Raw genomic sequence first — 18,742 nt, 5'->3', positions numbered from 1 at the left:
CCGCGCCCGCGGGTCTCTACACCGCGCCGTGCCGCTAACGGTCAGTGGATACACGTGTATCACCTAACGGTTCTCTCTAATGCTGACCACTTTTTGTTACCTATGTCGTATAATCTTCCAAATTACGCGGGCACTGGCAGTAGCTGCTATGGCAATTTGTTTGGCTGTTCTGCTATGCGTACCTGTCATTAGCTCAAGGTCTCTAATGCTCCTCAGCTGTCAAAACGGGGATCACGGCCGATACATCCTCCGGATCCGGCCCGCGGGACCAAACTGGCCCGGTGCGGTCGGGGCAATTTGATCAGGGTTCACCGGGAACTGGGTTGGTATTTGTTTTAGGACAACAGGCTTATAAATTGCACCTAGTTCTATAAAGACCTTTGCGCTGCTTCCGGAGTGACAGGATATTCAGGATGGGTAAGGTTGAGGGTAGAGGCCGCCTCCTATCGACATCCATGAAGAATAATTTAGAGCACTAATCTCAAAATCATGTCCTCTAGAAAAAAAAGGGAGGCCAGCTCTGAACCAGCATCTCTAGTCAAAGCAGGCAGGGGGTGGCACACCCTTGTTGAGGCTAGCAGGAGCCTCTGACACTTTAGTCATCTCAGTAGACTAGACCTATCGAATTACCCTTGCATCTCAGAATCTCAACATTGCGGCTAGTGACGTGTCGCTCCTGGACATCCATAAGGTCGGCCAGATTTAAGTGATACATCGGATTTTTCTGTGTCCAGTGTGGGCTCAACTGGAAGGTATAAACCAGCCAGAAGTGATCCCTGCTGGGTGGCGGTTGGGTGTTGGAAGAGGACTGCATAAGACAAATAAGCAAAGAAGAGGAAGAAAGGAGGGCAGTGGATGAAACAAACACTCATGGTAAAGTTAAATAATAAATATATCATACTATGAGACATATCATTGCAACTCGGCCGTGTGAGCAGTTACCGCACCCCACTTCCCCCCTCACCTGTCAAATTAACATATCAGCTGATACTCGCTTCGTTCCGGTTGTTTTCACTCGATTTGTTCTTCGGCATTCGGTGGAGGTTAAGTGGTAGAGAGGACTTTTAAGTCCTAACTTCGCCTCTGTAAATAAAGACATTTTCATTTCATTATTCTGCATGTTTTCATTTCATTATTGTTTTTGCTCACGTTCTGTGCAAACATGCATTAATTTAAATCGTGAAAGTAAGAATTTAGGAAGATAGAAGAGAAGTAAAGTTGAGAAGTAACGATCCAATTGATTGATTGTTAGAATTCAATCGATTATCCCGTCACTAGTTCTTCTTTCGTTACAGCTGGCAACACCTCACCACAACACAGACTTGCATTGATGTATCGCGTACAATAGTTCTTTGTTTTTGGTAGACCTATCTTCCACAGGAATACATGATTCTTTCAGCACCTATCTGTTACACCCGAACTCTAAAATTCAATATCAGCGAACATATAGATACCTTTAATTCACTGAAGGTATAGATATGAGGCGGTTAGGGTGTGTTAACAAACCCTCATCAACAATAGTGTAGAGTATAGTGGGCCATGTCTTCAATGGCCCACAGACGGTTCTCTCCAGTGGTTGCAATTTGTGTCTGCTACCTGGCGGGGGAGGAATTGAGTACCATTTTCTGTGGCTAAATTGAGAAACTCAAGTGAGTTATGGCTGTCATAATGATAAAAATTCAACAGAACCATGTTTTCCTTGGATCACTTGACATATATTATGGAATGATTCAAAAGTTATTCAAAGTTTGTAATTTATTTCCGTCCACCCGGATGGATGTGCAGATCCTACAGAGCCCACATGACCACATTTCTAAAAACAATCTTTAGTATTTGTTAGAGAAAACAAAAATGGATGGCTGGAGTTCCTTATCGCATTTATAGCACAATATAAGGTTACTAAAACACTTCGGTCGGATAAGGTTTTTTTAGCTAACTCGCTTTTTTCCCTTTTTGCCACAACTTTATTAAATTGGAACCCCGGTTTAGTCAGTGTTCCTAAAAATAATCACCAAACTGTTCTTTTCAAGCATAAGCTCCAAGTTTATGAAAAAGCCATTCCATTGACAATATGGAATAGTCTGCCTCTTGACTCATAGTTAAATTTCAGCATGAAACCAAAGAAACCAAGCAAAAGCGGCTATAACATTGGTGTCTCACCCGGGGTACGTTTTTGTTGTTTGTGTGCACCAGAATCTATGGTAATTTAAACACCCTGTTTCTAGGGAGTTCATAGTTTAGTTTGGATGACATTACATATATTTTCATAGTGTTCCTCCAAATTTTTTTAAACATTTGATTAATGTTGTATTCTTATATTAGTTTTTTTAATCTAATTACCCAATGGGACTACATATAAGATAAATACTCGCACATATGACGAAATTCCCATTAATGATAAGACAGCTGAATCTAATAGTTTGGCACATGTGTGTTTCGGTTTTTAATATCTTCATCATTTGTGTTGCTTTTTTATTTATACATTATGATGATTTCAGATGATGCGGGTATCAGTTTCTATGGAATGTAGAAGCGATAAAACTTTTCTTTCTAATTCCTTTATGCGTGATTTCACTGGCATCTTCCCCTCCATCATAATAAAACCTGGCATGGTTACCATGCATGAAATGACATTTAAAAGTAACTTTATAGTAATTTAGTTTATAGTTTCTATTTTGACTTATTAAAACTTAATTGGGGTGAATCTGTGAAGCTGAAATAATAAACCTTTGCGAAAAGAGCACCTATGAGGTAACATGAATATTAGTGTAGAACGAAATTAGGCTCAAGTACCAACAAACAAATTAATGAAATATTATGACCTAGATGTAATTGATTTTGAAACCCCTGTTTTTTTAAGAATCAAACGTAGATGCCGTCTGAAATCAGTACCTCAGATTCTCAGTGGAGTTTCAAGGACGCAAAGCAAGAGTGTGCAGCGGCAAAATTTCAACAACTTCCTTAGAGATAGATAAAAAACGATAAAGTAAAGGATGCCTTACTTTAGCAGGCGAGTTTAGGGCTAGAAATCCGTCTCCAATATTTATCCTAGGGATTAACACCTTAAAAGTGCTTTCAGACCATCAAAAATGTCCGGGTAAGGAGATCTTGGAAAGGCAGGATCGTTAGGGGTCTCCCATCTTGCGATAACCGCCATACTCGCTAGACTGTGCTACTGGCATCTAAACGCAGAACTAAGTGGACTAAGAAAAAATTTAATTATCAAGGATTGAATAGCTTAATTTATGGATTTTCTATTCAAAGTGGCGAACTAATAAAAATTGAGGATTTCAAACTTAGCCTAGGCCAAAAATTGTGTTGTCTTAGCCTAGACGCGACAATCATCTCTTAAGCTCCACCACACGTTTGTTTTCTCGTTGCACCCATCCATTACCATATCTTTACATTTGGCATTCGGAAAGAACATTAAATTCTGAGCAAGTCCGAGGAATCTAAAGTCTGGCCGAGGTTAAATAATGTCCGGCGAGGGCACGGGTCAAGGGTCGAAGAGCAGAATGGGGCACCGCTGCGGGACATCGCTTTGTACTTAAATGCTGCCTACCTCACGGGAATCTAATGTGAAACGAAAACAACAGTGGAACCTTGAACAGCGTTTACGAGAGATTCACAACTTGATGTGACGTTCCCTTTTAGATATTTTCATTTTACGAGTCTGCTGGTGCGAAACAACGCTGTTTTACTGCTAACGGACAGCTAACTACTTGTAGCTATATCGCTTCCATATTTTAAGAGAAGTCTTGTAATGACTCCCTACGGGTCATTGAACACTGAAATTAGCATCAATATTTATGATCGAACCTCCGTGCTGTATGATTAATTACCGTCGTGAAAGCATCGTGAATTAATTTTTCCCGTAGCTTCTTGAAATTGTAATTTGACGTATTTAACAAGTTGGGGGTTTACTTACTCATACGAATTTATCTCCGAGCATAGGTTGTAAACAAATATAACTCCAAGACTTCGATGATATCTTAGATTCCGGATAAATCTGGAGATTCTGTGTGATTGATTGGATGGTATGTCTCGGTCAAATTTGAAGTTCTGAAGAATTTCAAGGGCTGTCAGTATTGTAGAACGTTCAAAGAGCGGAAAATTTGTAGATATTACCAGCCCATAGAGGATGTTTTAAAATTTAAAATAAAACACCATCCATTAATTAATTGTTGTTATGGTTACTAGGTATCAAAGAGCTCATGGCTGCGTAATTCAATATTTAACGAGGTATTTGATACAGAAAACTTGAAAATTAAGGTTTTGATAAAGCTTTGATACATTTGAAGATTCTGAGATAGGTGATTACCATATGGATGATATCTCTCATGCAGATTGAGAAATTCAGAGAAATTTCAAGATCTATCGGTACTATAGCATTCCAAAGAATGGTAAATATGTAGAAAACGATCACCCCATAGAACTTTTATAACAGAAAATAACTTTTGTAATCTAATACTGAATAGTTAACAATCAGAAAATAACAGTAATAACAGTAGGCGGGAATAATAAACATAGAATGTATGTTGCTAGTAATTATTCTACCATCAATACACATGAGACTATTTTGCTATCTTACAAGATATTTGATAGACAGTACTTACATTCATTATTTTATATTTCGTTTACATTAAAGATACACTTTATATTGCATTAGCTATTATTAGCCATTAGCCCACACGGAAGACCAACAGCTTACATAAAGTTATTAACAATGGCTTATGATTAAGCTCCACTACTTTTGTCTTTGTTTACAAAAAAGCCATCAGTAAATCTCAATTTGACGATACAATGTGTCGTAAATCATCCACATATTATCATCTTAAAGAATCCTTAATACCTAAAAAATACTCCGTTTTGAAGTACCTGAGGAAGAGTCTCATAGCTTCGAACAAAGAGGGCCTTCATCGGAAACCATTATTAGATTAGATTAGACAACGGGAGCAACACAGAATATTTATCAAGAAACCAATCTTATCTAACCAAAAGATGTGTGGCTTTATTTTCAAAACGCTCAGCAATTCAAATATTCTCTTTTTTTATTGGCTATGGAGTTTGAAAAAATAATGAATTTCAGACATTTGCCATCGTAATATGTTACAAAATGTATAACACTACGTTTCGAAATATACAATCTAACCTCTTCCTCAGGTGAATAACTAACCTAACAAATAACTACAATCTAGGTTAAAATAAACCAATCATACCGTACCTCCATGATAGCACTCCAACACCATCCCACTTTGCAGGTGTTAAGTGTGATTTTGAGCCTGACTTCTCGTGCCAAAATTACCGACCAGTTGTGTTCGGTCAGTTATTCACCTGAAGAAGAGATCAGATTGCACATCTCGAAACGTAGTGTTATACATTTTATAACATATAACGATACAAAATGTCCGAAATCCTATTATCCTTTCAACCCTAAGTTATCACTATTCGGAAAACCCTAAACATATTTGTGCTTTTAAGGCAAATACCCATACAACATTATATTGTTATGAATTCTTAAAATGAAACACAAACAGGTAGACAGACTGTAAATAACATGAGAAATAACTGTAATGTTATGACACAATAAAAGATTACAGACATAACGTAGTTATGGTAGGAAGGGGTTGATTAAATTTCTTTGGATCTCTTCAGACAAACATGACTCCAGATTTCAGGGGTCACGTCTGAGATAGCGTCACGTCAGATACAAGACGCTGCAATAATAGGAAGGTGAACTGGAGCTACACTCAAATTTCAAGCTGTTATTGCTTTATGATCTGCGTTAGCGAAACCTTACTACACGAGAGGCTATAATAATATAAAATAAGTGTAATTTCTGTATGTCTATATGTCTATGTGTCCACACGAAATCGAAATTTTGTTCGAAGCTTCATTTCTCTATTAGGCAGCATCCGTTTGGTGATGGTGCATGTCATTCCATGATATTTGGTGTTAGTGAATATTTTTACATTGGTCTTGTGAGTAACCATGATGGCGACGAGAAAATCGTAGAAAAAATAAATTTGTACACAAACTTATTAGTAAAGTCAAATGGCATTTTAACATGTGTAGCCAAACAGCTCATTTATTAAAATGAGCTGCGGACTTCAAATTCCGTATGCAACCTATACGCGAAGCTTTGTTACGCGTCATGTGGCGTGCTCCTTCCATTCTCATGCTAGCGAGGCTATGAAGTTCAAGGATACAGTGTGAACATCGATGGCGTATTCAATGAAGCTTATATCGACTCATTGATCTACGACTTTTCAGTTGAACCTCGACTAAACGCCGGGAAAGTGAGAGTCACTCGGCCGGAAAGACCGCGAAGGTGACGGTGGTCCCAGGCACTGGACACCTCTAACCACTGGTGTCACCCTGATAATAGAGATAATTAGTGACACTTTCTTCAGAACGGTCACCTCAGTTAGAACTAACACATACACCACGTCGCTCCTCCTGCACACAACGTTCTTTACCAGACACCAACAGGATTACTTTTGCTCTGACTAAACAGTTACACGACAGGCTTAGTAATTCCTAATTTTGAAATAGGAAGTATCATTTCTTTGTCGGATGTGGACCATATTAGTTCTGAAGAAGTAGAAAGAATTGGAACCTTCAACATATTTCGTATTGTAAAGTTTGAAGTTTAGACGTTTTAAAATAGCAACGACCATCTTTACCAATCTGAATGTAACATTTTCCCAGATTGTACCTTTACTGCAATTCGAGGAACTCTATAATGAACCGTTGACTCAAAATCAGTAGAGTTCTTCCTTGATCATGAGAAACTCTATAATGAACAGGCTAAAAGTCAGTAGAGTTCTTCCTTGCATCATGAGAAACTCTATATTGAGCCGTTGACTCAAATTCAGTAGAATTCTTCCTTGGATCACGAGGAACTCTACAATGAACCATTGACTCAAAATCAGTAGAGGTCTTCCTTGGATCATGAGGAACTCTATATGAACCATTGACTAAAATTCAGTAGAGTTCTTCCTTGGATAAGTTCTTCCTTTTAGTCTGTTCATTATAGAGTTCTTCCTTATCCAAGGAAGAACTCTATAATGAACAGACTAAAAGTCAGTAGAGTTCTTCCTTGGATCACGAGGAACTCTATTATAAACCATTGACTCAAAATCAGTAGAATTCTTCATTGGATCATGAGGAACTCTACAATGAACCATTGACTCCAAATCAGTAGAGGTCTTCCTTGGATCATGAGGAACTCTATATGAACCATTGACTCAAAATCAGTTGAGTAATTCCTTGGATAAAGAGGAACTCTATAATGAACAGACTAAAAGTTAGTAGAGTTCTTCCTTGGATCACGAGGAACTCTATTATAAACCATTGATTCAAAATCAGTAGAATTCTTCATTGGATCATGAGGAACTCTACAATGAACCATTGATTCCAAATCAGTAGAGGTCTTTCTTGGATCATGAGGAACTCTATATGAACCACTGACTCAAAATCAGTTGAGTTCTTCCTTGGATCATTAGGAACTCTATAATGTACCATTTACTCAAAATCACACACAAACAGCCAACGATGCGATTTTAAGAAGGATCTTTAGAGTTTTAATGTTTCAGATAAGATAGGAGTGCTGTTGACATTTTTTTTAACTCTTGTTTGTTGGTATGAAGTAAAGAGAAGACTCTCATGTTATTACCATCATTGATACCATTCTTCTACAAAATTCATCAATTACCTATTTGACATTCGTATTGCTTTTTGAGTTTAAATGACGCTCGATTTGATTATTTATGGTAACTTTGATTAATATATAAGGTACTAGGCACATATACAGTGTGTTACGAATTTTATGCATAGCAATGTGGTTTAAGGTAATTATTGGTGGCGTCATTCACTTGCTGCACTCAAAAAACTTTTTTGGTTAACAGTTTTAAACTGCCACAGCTATCTTATTAGTATCTATAATGGAACGTTTTTTGCATGAAATGTGCATAACATTTCTTCTAGTTTTAAATATACTTAATTATAAGACTTTAGCCATTTAATCTTTGTCGTATCTCTTATAGTTTCCAAGACCCCTTCAGTGTGCATAAAAATTTGGGACACACTGTATATGGCGTGTAATTATTTACTTCAAAACAAACCATATCCAACCTTATACATTACACTCGTTAATAACTTGGCTACTTAAATGTAAGATTAAAACTGGTTTAACCCTCTACATTTACATTTAGGCACATAATCCTGACTGTGTCGAAGTACCCTCGTTCATATATGACCGCCAAGTAAAGATTTAATTAAGTATGACTTTTTCAGTTCTTGAATAAAATCAAGGATTTGCTTATACGACACACACTACATCTTTTTTTTAGTTGTAAACCAGTTTATTTTTGCAGTAATAACCTTATTTATATGACCTAAATTTAAAGTGTTGGGTATTTTTCATTATTGCACATGGTCACTAAATAACTATGTATAATAATTTCACTGAAATAAATTTTCAATTTGCTGTTCTTTCGATATTGTATTTAATTAAAGCACAACTACAATGTTTCAACTATCGATATATTTTAGCATCGGATGGTTGCTGTTCGGAACATCGGAACATCATGTACTGTTCGATAATCAAAAGTTAAACACACCGATGTTTCTGCGGGTACATTCTCATCAGTAATGATTAATACATTTTTATTTGTGAAACTGAACACACAACGTAGCTATGGTGGGAAGGGTTGATTCAATGCGAATGTTCAGTTCAGCTCCATCACACCTTCCGCCTAGTGCAGCAGCGTCTGAAATCTGGCACTGTCACTGACATGACTCCTGAAATTTGGTATCCAAGTCCATCTGAAGAAATCCAAAAAAGTCGGTAACGAAGCAGGTCAAACAATCTCTTTGCTTCGTTTCGATATCAGTCCACAAAATGAAGTGTAATCTAGATGACGACGTGTTCTCATTGGCTCATCAGGCGAACAATTGCTTAACGGAGCTGATCTCATCATTCTCATTGAATCAACCTTTCCCACCAGCTACGTTACATGTAGAAAACTCGGTTGCTTCGCCGTGCTTTGGTATTGTGGCTCGTGGTGATCGTATGTTCTCAATTGTGCACCTGATTGGACAATTAGAACACCTCCTCTTTTAAACTGCACTTGATTTTGTAGTCTAGGTGCTTAGAGTTCTTAACGATGCAAAGAGTTCTTTTGAGCTTCTTCGTCACCGACTTGTTTATGTTTTCACACGGACGTGAACTCCAGATTCAAAGAGTCAAGTCCGTGACAGTATCATATTTCAGATGCTACATTAAACGGAAGGTGAAATGGAGCTGAACCCAAGATTCGCACAATTTAACAGAGATGTTTTCTGTGGAGGGAGGTCAATACAATACAAATAAGTCTTGTGGTAAACATCTCAGCCGTACTCTTCATACTCTATTCTTGGAATAACCCTAAACAATCTTCAAGTTCCACCTTTTAATTCTCTTATTGTAATTTGTGCTATGTTTGCAACTAACCACACGTTAATTTGTTTCTGTATAGTGTTAGGTAAATACGTGTAACTATAAGTTAGCCATACTGAAAATTTTTAGATTGCTCTAGTGCTCTACATCATATTGCTGGTAATATTTAGCCGAGATCACTTTTCAAGACAAAGAATAAAAAGGGGAGCAAGAAGCCTGACGATGAAAGCCAAAGTGTATCGGTCGTGGTTGGATGGCCGATTCGCTAATTCGACCGCAAAAACTTCAACTGAGTCCGGGCCGGTTGGGTCGGCCAGGCGGAGGCGGTCGGTTTACGACCTTCCTGGAAGTGCCCTGTCAGAGTATGAATTTGAAAAAGTCACATCTACTGTGTGGTTAGTCACACCGTACGCTGATTTAGAGTAACGTAACATATTTTAATCATACAAGCACTGTGTGAATCGTTTATTTATTTCTGGAAACAACTCAGTGTTGAGTAATTATCGACCAATTTCATCAGTACATGATTTTCCAAAATTGGATTCACGCTTAGTGTTTTTGAACATTTAGTGTAATTTATACAACCTCATTTATGTTTTAAAGTAAGCAAATCTGTATTGAAACTGTTATCAACAGTTGCATGAGTGGGGAGTAGAATGAATGGATGTGTTGTGGTTGGATAGCGGTAAGCGTATGATTGATACTGCACAACAACAGCGCCCCGGGCGGACATTTGGCCAAACCTGGTTATCAATTTGGCCAAAGCCACGTGTTCAGAGCTAATAGGCTATGATATAATGTCTGTTCCCGCCATAAGACTCGATCTGCGGCTGGCCGACCATACAGGTCCCGGTCCGTTACTACCATGATTTATCGGCGAGCAGGAGAGAGAAGAATTCGATCGCATCGCGGGACACGAACACTGGCAGAATTTAGGAGACAATGGTTTCTAGCAAGTGGTTCTCTTCCGCCTGTCCCTCTCGCTCTTTGACCTCCACAAATAGTGCTGTTCGAGTGTGGAGGCCCGGTAGCATAAAGAGCTGAGGATCTAGGTTTTGGAGGTTTAAGCAAATTGCAGATATCGTGGTTACAAACTCTTTACGTCTTGTTTTTCAAATTCTCATTTTCAAAATATATTTTACTACTACTAAATAACGGCTCAGTGACGGATCTGCAAAATTTTGACCGTTTTATTTCTTTTAAACCTACAACTCAATGGATATTATACATTTTTTAAATAAAATTATTTCATAATGTAAAATAACTTAGTACACTTTTGGTAGTCGACATAGGCCCACAAGGCTTGTGCGTGGTGAAAATACATACTTCCCTTTTACTGTTTTTAATATTAAAAATATATTTCCTTTCCATCACATCCTTGTAGTTATAAAGGGTTTTTAAGAAGTGGCGTTTTTTTTGTATTTGTTTATGTAGTGGATATTATTATGGGGTTACCTTTTAAAATGTTGTGTTACTCGTTTATTAAAAGGAAAAAACGTACATCAAATCTAGCACTTAATTTCCATGTTATAATTAAATATGGAAAGAGCATTACCTTGCATCCACCCTATATACCACTTGCAACTGGATATTCAGTAATAGTCATTTGCCAGGTGCTGTGATATCGTTGAATAGAACACTCCTTAAAATATCTGTTACATTAGTACAATCTTTATGAAATCTAGAAGCAATTATGCGCGCGCATACCTTACATGCAATAAATACTGTTTATTATCAGCTAGAGTGCGCGCGGTCGCGCATTCATCAGTCCGCATGCGCAATGAACGCTCTTAGCAACACGCATGCGCTTCCATGGAACTTGAATTATGGCGCTTGTTCATGTTTACCTCTTGCTCAAATGTGGTTGTTTGGTCCAGGATAAAGTGTAAGGAATTAAAAATACCAACACGTTTATACTTCCTGACCTATCCCCATCCTTTTACATCCTAGAAATGCTTCTGATCATGTGTGAAAACCTTCAGAGCTACTATATGAAATCTATGTGCTAAACTTTTTCGTTCCACGAATGTAGATGTGCGTGCTTTTGAGACTCAAACATTCTTTTTTCTACTTTGGTTAATGAGACATTCGAAAATTTGATACCCAGAAGTACGTTTGCGAGGGAAAAAGAGTGTTTGAATGTGACAGAGCTTTTTTGGTAGTTTCCGACATCACTTTGCATTATTTTCTAGCATATAATTTCTTAAAGAACATCGTACGTTAAGGCACTGCACATTTTTAAAGTACGCTATTGAATAAATCGAAGTGGCAGCATACCATAGGATAGAGCCTTCAGAATCCATGTATGTCCATGGAACTGTATTCATTACAGTTCTGGAACCTAGTTTATTCACTTTTTAGATCAAACTTCATATGAAATGATCAAATGTTTGTTTTAATTACCTTTCAAGTGGTTTCAGTCCGGTTTAATTTAAACCTCGGAGTGGAAATCTGGGCAAAATATTTCGCTAGCCTTATCTCGCTAACAAAGCATTTCCAAACATATGTTTAAATATACTTTATGTGTTGTATTTAGGTCTACAATCACCTGTAAAAATATTTTCCCTTCCTCTCGGACCACCCTGCACATGTTCCAATAAATCAATATTTATCATTAAAGTAAGTGCCTCTTAGCACCATTGTACTTTGATCTCCTAATAGCTGTATTCATCCACTCTGCATCATCGCCCTCCGTCAGAGTGCTCTATTGAATGGGTGGGGATCACCCTACCGGTTTAGATCATCGTTACCCCTCGAGACCGCTTCTCTCGTTAATTTAAGGAAGTCGTTATAAAACAGGCCAAGCTGGACTCCATTTCTACAAGTTCACAGACATTGGTCAAAATCTTCCCATCGGGGTTAAATTTCTGGACCCTTTGACTCTAACAAGAGTTATTTGATGGCTATAACAATTTCTACTCTTCTCTTTTCCCAACCTTCTTCAGTTTTCCAAGCCTTGAACAAGTAGTGTCAGAAATTGTCATTGCCAGTGAGAACTTATGTCGTACAAAATCTTCCTTTTCACCAAATTTGCGGTCTTCATCCAACTTGAAAGTCCAGCAACCGAACCCTTCGAATCGAATCTGACAAGATTTAGCTGATGGCTATATAACAATTTCTACTCTTCTCTTCTCCAGTTTTCCAGGCCTTGAACAAGTAGTCTCAGACATTATCTTTGCCAGTGAGGACTTAGATTGTACTTCATCCAATTTGAAAGTCCAGCAACCTCTTGTCTTTCACTGTCGTTCTTGCTAGTTCTTTGTGGTGTGAATTCCGTTACAAGACGCATGAACCCCAAATTTTCTATTCAGTCCACTCTCTCTATCTCTCCTTTTAAGGCGAATAATTTGTTGGGAATATTGCAACTATGAGAACTGCTGGATTAGACACTACCCGGAAACACTTGCTTCAGGAGAGCACATCTACCACATCTACACTATCGAAATCTTCTGCATTTAACGTTCTTACAGTACGGTATCCGTCCATCCCTCACACAAAAACGAAAAGTTGGTAAAACAACAGTACTGAACATTTCTAGTTTACCGTGCACATGTGAGAAGGATGGATAAACAAACTGACCAACGCAGTGCTCTGCACTTCTGGTCGTTAACTTGGTCAATAAATTCGACCTACCGAGAATGTTTAGTAAAAAGGAGACTGCGATGGGCGTAAAACTAGTCAGCATTTAAAATATCATATTTTATTGACGTAATTCACTTTTATAGCATACGAGTCCCAAGCTTTGCCCTACGTTACTTCATAAAAATTAATAAAATGCCTATTTTACGCTCTCATATCTGTCTTTTATCGTTGGATCATTTTATTGATTGAGCATTAAAGCCGTTATGCTTAGGTAAATAATTTATTCTAGTTGATAGTGAGGTGTATTGAAAAACATTACACATAGATGACTGACTATTTATTATCTGTTTGCGCGGTCCACGGCAAACAATTTTGAACGCAATCAATCCTTGAAAAGTTTATCCTTGCTGTAGTAAAAGCAAGAAGTACTTTTTTTCCGGACGCGAAAACCTAAGAACTAAGTTTTCACATAGACCATAACAAAGTAAAATTTAACACACTTGGAAGAATAAGTAGTATTTATTTCTTTTTGTGGTACTTTCTGATTAAACGGAGGCCATCCGTTTAGCGACTAAAAAGTAGGTAGGTATATAAGTGAAATTCTGTTATGAACAAAAAAACTATACCTGTGTTAAGTATTTAACAAAATTATAAACACACATTTATATTTGAGTATTCAAAAACTCGACAAGGTCGGTGAAAAGTGTGAACGAAAGCCTTGTTGCTAGCACCAAAATATGGATGTTAATTGTTCGCACCAACAATATAGAAATCGCAGTGACAAACCATTGTGACAAATGGCAGTCTACTGTAAGAAAACTATGTGTCCAACGAAGTCCGATTTTTTTGGCACGGTCTGGTGTTACATTGCCAAAATGGATTATTAGCAGTAAAATACAATTTCATGTTATGCATATTCACCCTTTTTGTTTATTCTTTGATTTTTTTAAGGAGAGGCCGATCCTCTTTTAAACCTTATTCTGCATATCCTCATGGGCCACTGGCCTGTGCGACGATCTTATCAAACAGAATCAGGGGGAGAGTCGATACAGTACAAGGTCGAATGTACTGATAAAAAGTGCTTCAGTCACAGACAGGATTTGAACCTGCGCTATCTCTAACTCAGACCCAAAGACCAACGACTTAGACCGCTTGGAAATCGGCACTCCAAATAATAATACTAAGTAAAAGTAAGTAAGTAGTAAAACTGTGTAATATTCTGTACTTAAAACTCTTCTTTCTTAAAGCGTCAATGTACTTTTTTCTGGATAGCTGAATAGATTTTAACTCCACTCCTAATAGTTTATTTAAATGTTTCACACGTTTGTATCGAACTAATTCAAAATCTATGTACTCCTGCAGGGATGCCTGAGGACATGAATGAAAGCAACAGTTCTTCACTATACGAGACTTTGTATGGCAGTAATTCTTACAGTCACCAACACTTGGTGTGAAATAACGTCAATAACTAAATTAATGGCCACCCCGCGGTGTCCATGGCCAAAATAACGAATCAGGTCGAAAAGCGAGCCATTGTTTGCAAACGTGCCATCTGCATAGTCGTTAAATGAGGTTTGGAACCGCTTCATTTGCTTTGTCAGTTAGCCTTTACTGCGCAGACATGCAAGGCCATTGACGCCCCAATTCTGGCTTTGGACTGTTGTCAACTGCACAAATTTGCATGATTGGAATTTGTGATTTTTCTTTGCAAAGTTTAAATCATTCGGTTTCTTGTGATTTATATTTCCCAAGTAACGATTCAACACGATAACCATTGTAACAGCTTAAGGTGTTGGAATTTTTCTTTCAGACAATTATAAAATTGAGTGAAAAATTAATTCAGGTCATTACTGTTTGAACATAGTATAATAGATGACAACCTGTTTTATTTTGGTGTAGGAAAGCAGGTTTGGGTTAATGGAATTAAGACCATTAAGATTCTGGTCAAAATGGAAGAAACATATGATTTTCTGCACTACTAACTCTTATTTTTTCTTTACAAAAACTGCATTCTCTTCTGCAAAGTCATGTGTAAACGTGTAATATCTTGGAACACCGTACAAAGAACATTGCACAGTCTTGTGCACCAATATGACAAGTCTTATGGTTAGGATTTTCAAATACCAAATGTTTCTATTCTTCATGTAGTGTTAGCCTTTACAATTCCATTCTGTTAGAACTATGAAATTAGAAGCTTTGGTACTCTGAGGGATGACCATCGATGCTATGGGACAAAATCAAGTTATCGGTTCAAATGGTATTAGGTGCAGTGGTACCTTCAGGGTTGATTATCTGTGCTATGGAACAAAATAAAGTTGGTTTAGCTATGATATTATTCGTAGAATACGGAAGTGTATTAGCTATAGAAGCCCACTTTAAAAGGTATTGTGCCAATTTACAAGTTCTAATTAACATACCTTACACTATAGATATTCTTTATTTAACATTTATTATTGACAATTTCACGTTTTAAAGGTCAACAGAATGTATAACATTCCCATCGTTGTATGTTCAAGATCCTGTGATACTTAAATAAGGATCTACAATCAAATATAAAAATCTTTATCTATTTCTATAAATCAGATTTCTTAAATATAATAAAGTGGGTTTACTTACACACCATCATACAATTTACGTTATTTTTTACATTAAACTCTATTGCGACTACATATTTTTGTAAGAATAAAAAATATTTTCCTCAAGTGTACTTAGAAACTTCAAGCAATTTGAACAGTAAACAGTGTTCTTATTCGATTAAGATCGACCAGATGATTTTTAGATTAACATATTCAAGAATTATATAATCTAAGAATAGTTGATCAAGACTGTTTGGCTCTAATGTTTTGGTCACCAATATTGCTATGAAATGGAAAATTCTTAGAAATTAAAGTAGAATTAACTCGTACAGGAACAGAGTGTCAATTTATAGTTTTTGTGAAATGTTTTTGAGGAATGTTTCTTAAGATAGAAATCAACAGTCGATAGTTTTGTCTGAGGTCTAAATGGAAGGGTATCGAAGGGATTAAAACAATATGAAATAATTTTTTCTCAGATCATATTTTTATCTTGTCTTACTAAATTAAAGTTAAATTAATGTCAGCCAATTATGTGAATACAGGTTATTTGTCTGGTGACTTGGACAGGTGGATCACTTTTTTTTTTTTTTTTTTTTTTTTTTTTTTTTTTTTTTTTTTTTTTTTTTTTTTTTTGGGAGTTGCCTGAAGATGAAACCTTTGGTTTCGAAAGGCCTCGTCCAAAAAATAAACAATTTGGAAAAAGTAGTGTTTTTATTAAAATTTTATAATATTTAAAGGTGGATTACAGTTTGTTTACGTCATTGACTGGCGGTGATATAACTCTTAATTGCATAACTAACTATCTGGTTTTAATTGTGTCAATTTAAATATTAAGATAAAAAATATAGTTTGACATTTTTAATTCTTCCAATGCCCCCACCCCCATGTCGATCGATTTCTTTCTTGGAATAATATCCTCTATTGATTTAAGAATACCTTAATTGGATGCTAATACAATGCATTGCTAATGTGCTAATGCAGGTAAGCTCTCGACTCTCAGATTGTTACTGGATTTACAAACTAACATTAATACATTACGTGTTCTGCTTTTAGCATATTAAATTGCTATATATTAAGCATGTAGTAGTAAAAAGGTTATTGATTCTCTAAATGTAAGAAAACGTAGAATAAATAATAGTTTAAAAAACTAAAAAAAAAACACGCTTTTATAGCTAACTAAACTAAAAAATTGAAAATAATTTTTAATTACAAAGAGTTTATATTATGGTAGTAGAAGGCAAAACAATCATTCATAGTCAATCACCTCAAAATAAAATTATAATAAAATTTAAGTTATTAACAGAATAAATTAATTCAGAGTAAAAAGCGTGGGGTGCTTGATATATTAAATATTACAATCATTCTATTGGTAATTATCTTTGAGAGGAGACTTATGAAATGTAGTAAAATGCACCCCACGCTTTTTACTCTGAATTAATTTATTCTGTTAATAACTTAAATTTTATTATAATTTTATTTTGAGGTGATTGACTATGAATGATTGTTTTGCCTTCTACTACCATAATATAAACTCTTTGTAATTAAAAATTATTTTCTATTTTTTAGTTTAGTTAGCTATAAAAGCGTGTTTTTTTTAGTTTTTTAAACTATTATTTATTTTTAATTTTTTAGTTCGATGTATCAATTAGTTTCTTGTGGAAATGTGGTATTTCTTACGAATCATTCCGCAATCTCATCATTTCATTTAAAGCTTCACTATTGCATGGGGTATTTACTGTTAACTTAGAGCAATCAAGTTCTTCAATCCGAATACCGTCTAAAGATCTTACACGACTAAGTGCTACATAGGCTTGTCTAGCAGCAAACAATCGGGTCGGACAGGTTTTTGCCCGCTTGGTGCGTTTCTGTCATCGGTGCCCCATTAAAGGTTCTGACCTATTAATAGCTACCAACGGGGAAATAGCAACCTGCATCGCCTCAATATAACTCCTCGAGCTTGCACTTAAGATGTCGGCTCTGATCCCTGGATTGAATCGCAAAAAGTACTTGCTCCGCCGGGACTCGAACCCGGATCTCTCACTTGCCGGGTGAATGTGCTACCATTACACCACAGAGCCCTCACTTTTCTTTGATATATATATATATATATCAAAGATACACATACTCATACATAATAAAACTAATGGTTATTGTAGTTCAGACTTGAATATACCCATATTTTGGTACATTTATTATTTAATTTATTAGCTATACATCTTCGGTAAACTAAACTGTATTTGTTCAACTTTATTTCATAGTAAATAAAAATGAAAATGCAAGAAAAATTTGGAATATTGTTGAAATGGAATTAGTTTAAGAACACTAAAGGCTTTGTGTGATAAAAATACTATGTTTGTTTCTGTAAAGCAACAACTCAAATTAGTATTATGTAGTATTATGTATTAGTAAATTAGTATACTAAACAAAGAACATGCATGGATCGTGTACTTAGAGATCTGGCTGTCAAGGAAACCACTGGAAATGGCAGAGACTGGATGACTACTATAATATTACTATATTAAAAGAGTCAATCACATCCGAGAATACCGAGACGAATGGAGACTTGAACGCTGGGTTAGCGCAGATTGAATGGAGACTTGAACGTTGGGTTAGCGCAGATCGCGCGCTAGCTATGTCACAGAGGATCTATTAAAGAATTAATTAATCCTGTCAGTCCTTATAAGGATAATGGAAAACTATGATCAAATTATTGCATTGTCATCGATCCTTGATACGTATGCAAAGTTTCAAATCAATCAGACTTCTGGAAATTGGTGAAAATTATGCTCAAAGATTCCGTTACATAGATACAACCGAAGCTTATAAAAGCGTGTTAAAAAAATGAGAACATAAAGGTAAATACTCTCCGTGTGTTAGTGATACGTTTTCGTTTACGCCAGTAAAAGTTATTCATAAATAGGCTGTCATACAGTTAGGAACCAAGTCCGTCAAAATTTAATTGATTTACATCGAAGTTACACTCAGTTTAATATTTTGCACAGAATACACATAGCCTAAAATCAATAGAGAAGTTTATCGCAAAAATGTATCTGAGAAAAATTTATTTTATATTTTTAACCCGTTCGATGACCTTCTATTTCGACCTCAGCAAACCTACCGACTATTGATTTCTATCCTTAAG

The sequence above is a fragment of the Homalodisca vitripennis genome, chromosome 8, assembly GCF_021130785.1.
Source record: "Homalodisca vitripennis isolate AUS2020 chromosome 8, UT_GWSS_2.1, whole genome shotgun sequence".
Taxonomy (NCBI): domain Eukaryota; kingdom Metazoa; phylum Arthropoda; class Insecta; order Hemiptera; family Cicadellidae; genus Homalodisca; species Homalodisca vitripennis.
Note: the sequence above shows the minus strand (reverse complement) of the source record.